The sequence below is a fragment of the Arachis ipaensis genome, chromosome B6 (genome assembly GCF_059453495.1).
Source record: "Arachis ipaensis isolate K30076 ecotype BB chromosome B6, ASM5945349v1, whole genome shotgun sequence".
Lineage (NCBI taxonomy): Eukaryota > Viridiplantae > Streptophyta > Magnoliopsida > Fabales > Fabaceae > Arachis > Arachis ipaensis.
Genome location: NC_142441.1, coordinates 98,361,493 through 98,372,352, shown reverse-complemented (window position 1 = coordinate 98,372,352; position 10,860 = coordinate 98,361,493). Strand labels below are relative to the sequence as shown.

The following is a 10,860-nucleotide window of genomic DNA, read 5'->3' as shown; positions in this document are numbered from 1 at the left end:
GCAAATAGATACAGATAATATGAACATGAAAAAGCAATGTAACAGCAGCAAGAAACATGGAAGAACAATGTATGAACAATATGAGTATCACAGCAAAATCATAATTGCAAAATAGATAAAACAGGTAGCAAGAGCGGTGCAATTATCATGCCTAAATCCACTAACCACATCCTAGCTACCTAACCACCTAGAATCCACTACAAACATGCATCTCTAACTAGCCTAATTCGAACATAATCTGAAAAATAAGCAAATAACTACAAGTGATAGAGAAATTGGCGTTCGGCTGAACCTGGTATGTGTAAGAGTAGAGGTGAGGGTAGAGAGATGGTGGTGGTGATGCGGCGGCGCTGGAGGAGGGGCACGGCAGCGCGGTGGCAGAGCAAGGGCGGTGGCAGGGTGTTTCGGGTTGGGGTTAATGGTGGAGAGGAAGGGAGAAGGGGGCGAGGGTTGTGGGTTGGAGGGAGGTTGTGATAGTGGGAGGCAGCGCTGGTGGCAGGGTGGTCGTGGCTGGCTGTGGTGGGGGGGCAGTGGCGGAGGGGAGTGGAAGGGGAGGGAAGAGAAGAAGGGGGGAGGGAAGAGAAGAAGGGGGGAAGGAAGAGAGGGGGGTGGGTGTCGCAGTGGGGGTTCGGCACTCGGGATGGCGGCGCGGTGGTCGGAATGGTGGATGGGAGTGGTGGTGGTTGGGTGGAGGGGGAAAGAGAGGGAGCAGAGGGGGGTTGGGAGAAGAGAATGGTGACGCGGGGGGGATAGGGTTTCGCGTGGTTGGGGTTAGTGATTTTGAATCCACGCGAACGCGTGGGGCACGTGATCGCGTGACTAGGGTGAAATCAAATTGACGCAGTCGCGTGATTTGACGCGATCGCGTGGGTTGGGTAAAAGATGGATGACGCGGTCGCGTGCCGATCGCGTGGGTTGGGTAAAAGATGGATGACGCGGACGCGTGAGGCACGCGACCGCGTCGCTGGAAATTATGCTAAATGCACAATTCCAGCGTCGTTTCAGTGCAACTCTCTGTTTCTATTTGCAAGTGATGCGTTCGCGTCAGGGACGCGAACACGTAGGCCTGTTTGTGCTAAACGCACACCAGCCGCACGATTCCAGCCCAGATTTCTGGGTGTTGGATCTTTACGCCAATTTCTAGGTCACGCGGTCGCGTGAGTGACGCGGACGCGTGGGAGGTTAATGCACTTGTGACGCGGACGCGTCAACACTGCTTACGCGTCGCGTGCATTTTTTTTTGTAATTATGCAGTATGCAATGCTGATGCAAATGCTATGAATAATATTCAGGTTCAATGAAAATAATATAATATAAAAACAAACAAAACGAAATAAAATTGAAACAGGAACGATCATACCATGGTGGGTTGTCTCCTACCTAGCACTTTTAGTTAAAGTCCTTAAGTTGGACATTTGATGAGCTTCCTGTTATGGCGGCTTATGCTTAAATTCATCCAGAAATCTCCATCAATGTTTGGAATGCCAACAGCCTCCGGGGTCCCAAACTAGGCATGTAAAGCTTCTGAGCAGCTTCAAACAGATTCCCATGCTCCCGGGGTGACGAATGTCAGAATATTTTTCAGGATCCCAAACTTTGCTTTTAAATCCGCCTTCGTCTTGATCTATATTCTTCCATCCGGGCGGTTTAGAAATTGTATTCTCACCAAGATGACCAAACGTCTTCCAAGACCCATTCAATTGAACTTGATACCAATCCGTGCACTTCGAATTGAAGCGTGGAACCTTATTGAATCTTGCACACCAGCTCTGAGCATGAGCCATTTCCCTCTTACTCTTAAAGCCGCAGAGAGCTCTAAGCTGGCCATCTGTTTCAAGCAAACCATATTCAAGTGGAAAAGTAAAGATAAAGGTTAAGGATTGTACCCACTTGAAGCTTGTATTAGGTGGTAATGGCCTTGGGATAGGTGTTTTCAGTGGTTCTGTAAGCTCTACTCCCTTGTATTCTTCTGTGAATTCCTCCACTTTTTTGCAAAATTTTTCAACAGCAACTGCGTCCTGATCAAAGTCTTCTATGTCTTCCTCGTCACTCAAGTCATAAGCTGGAGGTTGAGAGAAATCTACCTCGACATCATCTTCGTATTCACTTGGATGAGGTTCTTCCGGCTCAAGGAGTTCAGTTGCAGATGTAAGTTCATGACTAGGAGAGCTTGATTCATGATCATCACTGCCTATGGAATCAATTTCTTGATCTGTTCAGTCCAATTTTTCACAGGGTATATGCTTCGGAGGTTGTGCGCTATCCTTCCTGGCATCAAATTCGAACTTCTCAGCGGAATCCTTTATAGTTCTCGATTCCCATGGAGGTTCAGCATCTCCTAAATCTTCAACCACTTCTTCCTCTACAACTATCATGGCTTCCTCCACTTGTTCCAATACAAAGCCATGCTCCTTATTGTCCACTGAAGTTTCTAGTGTCTCCTTCATGCTACACTCTTTTTTAGATTCTCCACATGTAGCCATGGGAGTACTTTGAGTTCTCAGATGTCGGCAGGCTATTATATTTACTACCTCGGTTAAGGCAGTAATGAGTTCCAGTATGTTCCTTTTCATCTTTGCTTGCCCTTGAAGAAGAACACGAAGTTTGTCATTCATTGGAGGTTGGGGGTGGGTATGAGGGTTCATTGGTTGGGGAAGAGGGCTCAAAATAAGAATGTGGTGGTTCTTAGGAGTAATTGGATTGGGATTGTGGTGGATAAGGGTCATACGGTGGTGAATGGTGAAAAGGAACTTGTGAGTGTGGTGGTTCAAAGCTATGTTGAGAGGATGGTTTATAAGCACAGGGTGGGGCTTGTTGGTAATTACAAGGGGGTCCACCATATCTATCATCTTGGTATGCATTGTAGAGTGGTCCTTGCCCATGATATCTTGGAGGGTGTTGTTGCCTAAAGGGTTGATCAGGGCCTCTTGGCTCCATCCATCTTTGATTGCTTAGACCTTGCTGCATATTCCTATTATAGTTTCCACTCCTTTCAACAAATTCAGAACCAAACTCAAAGCGAGAGGGGTGAGAATTCATAGTAGCTAATAGAAATAAAAGAGAAAAACAAAAACAAATAAACAAGTAAAAGAAAAATATTTACAATAACCAATAATAAGGCACACGTTTGCAATTCCCTGACAACGGCGCCAATTTGAAGAACGGATGCTTGACGGTTTAGAATTCAGAATAAATTCTCGTTGCAAGTATAGTTTCTAAACCAAGCAATCATCCTTTCTTACAAACATTTTGGTTGTCACAAGTAACAAACCCAATAAAATTTATAAACCGAAGTATTCAAACCTCGGGTCATCTTCTCAAGGAATTGCAAGGAGGTGTTCTTATTATTAGTTAGGGAAAACATTGTTTTTGGGTTTTGAAAGGTTTGAATAAGGAAAATAAGTTGCAGGAATTAATAAATCAATATCTAATAAAACTCTTGGCAAGGTATAAAAATTCGGAAGTCCTATCCTAGTTAATCTTATGAGAATTGAGTTTAATCCCACTTAGTTAACCTTTACGAAAGCAAGGGAAAGTCAAGTGAACTAATTAGTCAGATCCCCAAGTCCTAGCCAACTCCTAAGGAAAGACTAGAGTTAGTGGGATTCAATTCAATTAGAGAAATTAATTAACAATCACGATAAGTTTGATAACTCAAGAACCTCCAGTTAATCAACTAAAGCCAAGAATATAAAAAAGCTAAATAAGAATCATAAATCTGAAATACCTCAATTTATATCAAATAAAGAAAATCCTAACATGAATGGTTCATAAGCCAATTTGGCAACATAAGTAATTAAATAAAAGCATTAAAGTATCTGAAAGTAAAAGAAAAACATAAAGTAAAAGGAATATTGAACCTGAGAGGAAGTTGAAATAATAAAGTTGAAATAATAAGGAATCCTAATTCCCTTAAGAGGAATCCTAATCCTAAAACCTAAGAGAGAGGAGAGAACCTCTCTCTCTAAAAACTACATCTAATTTATGAAAAGTGAATGATGATCGACTCTCTGTGAATGGATGCATTCCCCCACTTTATAACCTCTTATCTATGTTTTCTGGTCTTGGATCTGGGCCAAAAGGGCTTCAGAAGTCGCTGGGGGCATTTTCTGCAGTTTCTAGTGCGTGGCGTCTGTCACGCGTCCGCGTGGTTCACGCGGTCGCGTCATCTGGGAGTTTTCCTTATCACGCGTTCGCTTCGCTTACGCGTACGCGTCATTTGCGTTCTGCTCAAGGCACGCGTCCGCGTCGCTGCCTTTTCGTACTGGGCACGCGGCCGCTTCTTCCACGCGTTCGCGTCGCTGCCCTTTTCTTCAAAACTCCATTTTTGTGCTTTCCTTCCATTTTTTGTATGTTTCCTTTCCATCCTTTAAGTCATTCCTGCCCTATAAAGCCTGAAAGCACTCAACACACAAATCACGGCATCGAATGGTAATAAAGGATGATTAATTTTAATATTTCTAAAGCATAGGAAATATGTTTTTCACATATATCACTCAATAAGGAAGGGGAAGTAAAACCATGCAAATTACATGAATAAGTGGGTGAAGGATTGAATAAATCACTTAAATTGAGCACAAAATACATTATAAAATATGGGTTTATCAATGACCCTAGGAGGTATCTCCTCCAATGTAGTCCCCGACCGTAGAGTGATGGCATTGAGACCGCCCTTGGGATTTGGTTGGGGTTGGAAGGAAGGCTAGAAGAGCTTGAGGATTGGTTGGTGTTGTTGGAGGAGGACATGGACATCTTCGAAATCATGTTTGTAAGATTGCCCAATTGAGCGCCCATGGTATTGAATTGAGCCTTGTAGCTCTCGTCCCATTTCTCCATAGTGGCTCTAAGCTCATCAAATTGATTGGTGGAAGATAAAGAGGATTGGTTGGATTGTTGTTTATGGTGTGGTGCTTGGTATTTGGCGTAGTTATTTTGGTTTTGGTTGTGGTGATTTTGGTTGGCTTGGTGGTTGTTGTTGTTGTGGTGGTATTGAGATGAAGACTGGATGTTGTTGTAATGAGAAGAAGAGTTATTCCATCTTTGGTTTTGATTGCTCCCTTGTGCATTATCCCTCCACCCTTGATTTTGATTACTACCATGAGAGTAGTTGTTTTGGCCTTGAGAAGGATAGGACGGACGATTGTTATAATTCACATTGGCCAGGACAAGGGCATGCTCCTCTTGAATTTGATGGCATTGATCGGTGTAATGTGTAGTGCTAGAGCACAAACCACAAACTCTAGGAGGGCCTTCAAGTTGAGCAACTTGAGGTGGGGCTTGGATGGCTTGGATGGAGTAGTATTCCTTTTGATCTTTTTGTATTTGCGTGAGGATAGTGGTCATGTCCCCAAGCACCTTGGTTAAGCTTTCTTTGGAAGGGGATGGTTCTACCACACCCTTGAGAGGATTACTTCTCACCATTACATGTTGTGTAGTCTCGGAAACATTATTTATCAATTTCTAAGCTTCTCCTTCCGTCTTGTTCTTTGAAAGGGAACCGCCACTAGAAGCGGTGAGCAATCTTCTATCTTCTGCACAAAGACCTCCGGTGAAGTTACTAATGAGCAAGTGAGTATTCAATCCATGGTGTGGACAAGATTCCAATAGCCTCTTGAACCGAATCCAATACTCATACAAACTCTCTTGGTCCTTTTGCATTATACCTGAAATCTCCTTCCGGATGTAGTCGGTCTTTGATTTAAGAAAATTTGTCGTGTCGGTATAGAATTTCACAATTGAAATCTCGTTGTAAGTATAGTTCTACACCAACAAACAATCCTCCCAATCAAAAATTTGAGTTGTCACAAGTACAAACCCCAAATAAGAATTAACCGAAGTATTTGAACTCTGGGTCGTCTCACAAGGAATTGCAATGAAGTGTTTAATTATTGGCTATGAAGATGCAAGGGGGTTTAATTTTTATATTGTTGCAAGAAATTAAATGACTAGAAAGTAAAATAACAAGAACTACTAAAATAAGGGAAAATAACTCTTGGCTAGACATAGGCAATTGAGATCACCATCCTTGTCTACAAACCATATATTGACAATTATGAGAGGCCAACCTATTAAGTCTACTTCCAAAAGCTTTAAGTACGTAATATCTACTCCTAAGCTTGAAGTACGTCAAATAGGCTGTTACAACCCTCAGCGCAAAGAAAAAGGCAAAGCAACCACTGTCAAATGGAAAAGAGGCGAATCCTCTATGTCTATCTTGGACATTATGCATGATGACTCCTGGCGGGAAAAGCACTTTACCCTGCAGGAAAAGGCTGACCAGCTCCTCACTGCCAATGATCCAGTTAAATTTGCAAACAGATACTGTGAGCTGAAGTATCCAGCGTTTACCACCTCCAGGAACCTGTACCTGGAGAGAACTCTGAAAATTCCAGAAGAACTACAACAATACACCTCCGAACAGATAAAACAGAGAGGCTGGTTCTTCTTGGAGAGAAACTTGACAGAGATCAATGCTTCCTGGGTCAGAGAGTTTTACTGCAACTATTTCAAGACTACTCTAGATGCAATGCACCTCAGAGGGAAACAAATTTCGGTCACTGAGGAAGCCATTGAGGACATCTTCCACCTTCAGCCGAAATCAGATCAGCCTGACAGTTACTGAAAGGCTGAAGAGGACATGCGCTTTATGAGATTTGACTGGGATGCTGTCAAGTTGAGGATAGCCCTTGATCCTACTATCCCATGGGTCATGGGAAAGAACACAGTGATGCCTAAGGGAATCAAGTTGATTTATCTGAATGATGAGGCTCGGCTCTGGCACCAGATTTTGAGCAACTATGTGATGCCGAGCACTCATGAGATAGAGCTGCCCGCTGCTATGATCACCCTCATTTGGTGTGTGATGGAGGGTAAGTACCTGTACCTTCCACATTTCATCCGGTACTATATGGCCAGGTTCCATGTCAGAGGCACTCTCCCTTTCCCTTATCTGATCACCCAGCTCGGCCGTCAAGCTGACATGCCTTGGCAGCTTGCTGATGAGAAGCCACCTGCTGCAGACTGCAAAATTATCCCTCACAGCAGGAAGTTTTAGGCTTTAGGCCACAGACCCCTATTCCTCACTGCTTCTGATGAGACCGCCACACCTTCAGCTGCCCCTTCTTCATCCACTACTGCACCAGCTACTACCACTGCACCTCCACCTGTCTCAGAGCCCGTTTACCACCTCGTGTACTACTTATTTCAGCAACTGGACCAGATGGAGCGCCGCAACCGACGGCGATATGAGAGATCTGAGCGTCGCAACAAGCGACGCTATGAGCACCTCAAGTTGATGATCCGATCCGGCAGCGACATCCCCTCCGAGCCTGACACACCATCAGAGCCATCTGAGGAGGAGGCGGACGAGCATGAGGAGAAGACACATGCACAGAGAGAGGCTGAGCAGGCAGGACCAGTGCAGGCTACACCACAGCATGCGGAGCCTCACCAGATTCAGGCCGCAGACCCAAAGATCCCTCTACAGTCAGCGCCTCCCCTGCAGCAGACAGATCCTCCTACACTTATCCAGTCTGCAGACCCTCAGGCCACCACAGAGACTTTAGCAGCCCATCCTTCCGGTGATGACACTTCTTCACACACAGCTTGAGTGAGCATCGAAGACGATGCTATATTTTAAGTGTGGGGAGGTTGCCATCCCTGGCGTATTTTTTTGGTGAACCACTACAGACTCTTTTTTTATCTTATTTTGTTTATTTTTCTATATTTTTTTTTATTTTTTAGTACTTATACATTGTTCTTTTGCTATATTTTTACTTTATTTCTGCATTTTGCACTTTAGTTTATATCTTAGACATTTAGTTTAGTTTGCAATTCTAAACTTATTAGCTATAGAATATGTGGATTAATTAGTATAGGTTACCCCTTTAGCATATGATAGTTTGGTTCAATTCAAAATAAAAAGGAATTAAACTAGAGACTTTAGTAAATTAAAACAATCCACACGCCTTGTATATATAGCATTACATGTTAGTTAGTTAACAACATTTCATCAAGGAGGAACACTAAGATTTTAAAAGCCACCCTAATATTTACATTGAGAATAATGGGAACTCTTGAATTCTACTTGCATGACATGTATAACTGATATATGATTCTTGAGCTAGAGAACACACAGCCTGTGAGTTTTGAGCTTAATTGTATGGTTACATTCAAACCATAAATTTCATTACTGTGTGTTTTGCCCTTCTTTTTCATTCTGATGTTCTTTACTTTGTTTTAATCTATATGTCCAATATAGAATATAGATACATACCAAGAGATGATTGAGGCCATAATTTGAATTTTTCCTCACTTATCCCAAATTAGCCTACCTTTTACATCACCCTTGTTAGCTCTCTTGAGCTTTTTAATCCCCTCTTATTCTATAACCACATTACTAGCCTTAAGCAGAAAAACAAAATAAAAAAATCCCAAGTTGAATCCTTAGTTAGCTTAAGATAGATATTGTGTACAATTTAAGAGTAGGAAATTTTATGGGAACATGGGATGATAGAAACAAGGTAGGAATTTAAAAAGAACAAGTTGTTTCAAAAACAAAAAAATAGGGAAGCACGCTCATGTGAAATCAAAACAGTTAAATTACCATGTGCATTGATAAAAAAAAAATATATTTTCAGTATTTAAATAAGGGGATACAAAAATTCTCCAAATGCAAAATAAAAAGAATCAATGCACATGGGACGAAATTCCAAAAAAAATTAAAATTAATGCATGAGCTTGCAATACAAAGTGGGAAAAAATTGAGTAAATAGGTAAAGGAACTTTAAAATTATATAAAATATGTATGTTAGGTGAGATCTTAGACTAATCAAGGATTCACTTATTAGCTCACTTAGCCTTATACATATACCCTTACCTTCACCTTAGCCCCATTACAACCTTGAAAAAGACCTCATGATTTTTGTATGTCTGTATTCCATATTTGTTGATTGGTTAGAAGAAGAACAAAATTTTAGAAAGCAAGGATGGAAAAAGAATAGAGTGATTAACCCAATAAACACTGAGTGACTAGAGAGTAAACACAAAATCCAGTGAGAGTTTAATAGCTCATCACCATATATCTCTGCTTAATTGTTAATTGTCTTGCAAGTTTGTGAAATATTTTTACCCATCTCAATTGTAAAAGTAATTTAACATTATCTAAGGTTTGGCTATGCATATATGATTCCTTGAGGATATGAATTAATTTAACTACATGTAAGCTTTATATACAAGTGAATAATAACTAGAATTGCATGACTCATTTAGGTAGTTCGCATTTAGAATAGAATGCATTGTATGAGATTCCACCACTTTAACCTTACCTTATTCTTTATCTTGGATTTAGCATGAGGACATGCTATTGTTTAAGTGTGGGGAGGTTGATAAACCCATATTTTATGATGTATTTTATGCTCAATTTAAGTGATTTATTCAATCCTTCACCCACTTATTCATGTAATTTGCATGGTTTTACTTTCCCTTCCTTATTGAGTGATATATGTGAAAAACATGTTTCCTATGCTTTAGAAATATTAAAATTAATCATCCTTTATTACCATTCAATGCCGTGATTTGTGTGTTGAGTGCTTTCAGGCTTTATAGGGCAGGAATGACTTAAAGGATGGAAAGGAAACATACAAAAATGGAAGGAAAGCACAAAAATGGAGTTTTGAAGAAAAGGGCAGCGACGTGAACGCGTGGACGAAGCGGCCACGTGCCCAGTATGAAAAGGCAGCAACACGGACGCGTGCCTTGAGCAAAATGCAAATGACGCGTACGCATAAGCGAAGCGAACGCGTGATAAGGAAAACTCCCAGATGACGCGACCGCGTGAACCACGCGGACGTGTGACAGACGCCACGCACCAGAAACTGCAGAAAACGCCCCCAGCGACTTCTGAAGCCCTTTTGGCCCAGATCTAAGACCAGAAAACACAAATTAGAGGTTATAAAGTGGGGGAATGCATCCATTCACAGAGAGTCGATCATCATTCACTTTTCATAAATTAGATGTAGTTTTTAGAGAGAGAGGTTCTCTCCTCTCTATTAGGTTTTAGGATTAGGATTCCTCTTAGGGTGTGTGTGGTTCAAGTATTACATTGTTATAAAGATTCTATTCCCATGGGAATTAAAGATACCCAAGGGGAAGGTGGGAATTGAAATGATGGTATTTTGGTTCCCTGTAATCAAACTTGCTTAGGAATAGTTTTTCAAACTTTGAACCGAACATGGAAATATGATATTCCTATCTTAAAATTCCTAGGAATTATTTATAATTCCTCCAACCACACACACTCTTAAGGGAATTAAGATTCCTTATTATTTTAACTTTATTATTTCAACTTGCTCTCAGGTTCAATATTCCTTTTACTTTATGTTTCTCTTTTACTTTCAGATACTTTAATGCTTTTATTTAATTACTTATGTTGCCAAATTGGCTTATGAACCATTCATGTTAGAATTTTCTTTATTTGATATAAATTGAGGTATTTCAGATTTATGATTCTTATTTAGCTTTTTTATATTCTTGGCTTTAATTGATTAACTGGAGGTTCTTGAGTTATCAAACTTATCGTGATTGTTAATTAATTTCTCTAATTGAATTGAATCCCACTAACTCTAGTCTTTCCTTAGGAGTTGGCTAGGACTTGGGGATCTGACTAATTAGTTCACTTGACTTTCCCTTGCTTTCGTAAAGGTTAACTAAGTGGGATTAAACTCAATTCTCATAAGAGTAACTAGGATAGGACTTCCGAATTTTCATACCTTACCAAGAGTTTTTTTAGATATTAATTTATTAATCCCTGCAACTTATTTTCCTTATTCAAACCTTTCAAAACCCAAAAACACTATTTTC

The 10,860-nt window shown here is 40.9% G+C and overlaps 1 pseudogene; it reads right to left on the bottom strand.

The window, feature by feature from the left end:
- Positions 1-1,469: 1,469 nt before the first annotated feature.
- LOC148561913 (uncharacterized) lies at positions 1,470-2,615 on the bottom strand (annotated as a pseudogene).
- Between the last annotated feature and the right edge of the window lie 8,245 nt (positions 2,616-10,860).